We start from the raw sequence: 1,388 nt of genomic DNA on the forward strand, positions 1-1,388 counted from the left end.
ATCCACATCTGACCGGTGTTCACTGTATTATTACCATTTAACGATATCATCTGAAAATAATTTTTATACATAACCATCCTCAGCTCAATTTGTTTTTTGTAGGTTGTATCTTTTTCTTCTTTAGTTCTATATCATGACAACGCAATGTATACTGGACATGTTCCTCAATAAAGTCTGTAAACTGAGTTGCCTGTTCTTTATTACTTCACAAAACCAAGGTAAGAGCTATGGTTTAGATATCCTGGTAAGAGCTGTGATTTTCCATATATCCTGACTTTATTAAGCCTATGCTCAAGTTCAGAAAAACAGCAGTAACAATTAGTTACCAGAATTAGGGCAGGCCCAAGGCATTACCGAACTAAGTAACTGCTTAGTGTCCCAAGAACATTATTTTATTTTGTATGCTTAATGATTTTATAATCAGTATAACAAAAGCAGAATTGAAAAGCAAAATGATAAAATTGTAGGTTTTTTACGCCAATATATCTGAAATCTGAAAATTCTATTGTGGCTATTTTGTCACAAATTAGAAGGAACCATTGTAAATTCTGCTTTGAGAAACTTCCCATCTGATGATGATAAAAGAACACTAGCTTCTGAGATGGACTTTCTAGACACCCTAAAGCACAGTTTACCTTATTTCCTTACCTCTCTCAAAATTAGATTGAGGTTTAATCAATTCAGTTTATTGATATAACCCCGATTCACAGCACATATAATCTGAATTATCTTTATAGTGACAAATGAAGTATCATAAAGTAAATCATAAATTGGTCAAAAGTTTTCTAAAAAGCTTTGCTGATTACATAGAGCCACTGACTTTGCAGGATTTTCTCCTTGATGAGCATGTGGCAACCGCTTGCATTGTGTCATTGAATCTACAGCAATCCTTTACACCATGCAGGCAGCACCAGAGGAAAAATAAATCCCTTGTAACAACCTCTAGCAGAACTAGACATGGTGTGAGCGCCCTTCTGCCGAGGCCGACTGGAGATTCAAGGAGACAGAAGCAGATAAACGAAAGAAACGTGGCAGCACTGATCCAAAAATACTTTAGAAAAGGTAATGGTAACTAGCTCCATTGGTGCCTCTGTCTTGCTCTCGATTCAGGATTCAATTTAATTCAGTTTTTTTATATAGCACCAATTCACAACACATGTCATCTCAAGGAACTTTACAGTTCACCAGTTCATACAGTCAAATTGATTCAAAGTTTTCTCTCTAAGGAAAACCAGTTGATTGCATCAACTTATTGACTCAAAACCCTCAAACTAAGCATGCTTGTAGCGACAGTGGACAGTAAAAACTCCCTTTTAACAGAAAGAAATCTCCAGCAGAACCAGGCCGAGACCAACTGGGGTTTAAGGAGACAGAAGCAGAAATACAAA

The 1,388-nt window shown here is 36.3% G+C and overlaps 1 protein-coding gene across 4 annotated transcripts in view; it reads left to right on the top strand.

Annotated features, from left to right (window-relative positions):
- The window catches only part of LOC107104226 (ubiquitin-conjugating enzyme E2 G1), a 3,764-nt gene extending 3,585 nt beyond the window's left edge, over positions 1 to 179 (top strand). For all 4 annotated transcript variants that reach the window (XR_001482235.1, XM_015404170.1, XM_015404171.1 and 1 more), the window contains one exon: positions 1 to 179. This exon is cut by the window's left edge. The gene's annotated coding sequence lies outside the window, so the exon portion shown is untranslated.
- The last annotated feature ends 1,209 nt before the right edge of the window (positions 180 to 1,388 follow it).

Source organism: Cyprinodon variegatus, unplaced genomic scaffold (assembly GCF_000732505.1).
Source record: "Cyprinodon variegatus isolate N-32 unplaced genomic scaffold, C_variegatus-1.0 Scaffold1658, whole genome shotgun sequence".
NCBI classification, from domain to species: domain Eukaryota; kingdom Metazoa; phylum Chordata; class Actinopteri; order Cyprinodontiformes; family Cyprinodontidae; genus Cyprinodon; species Cyprinodon variegatus.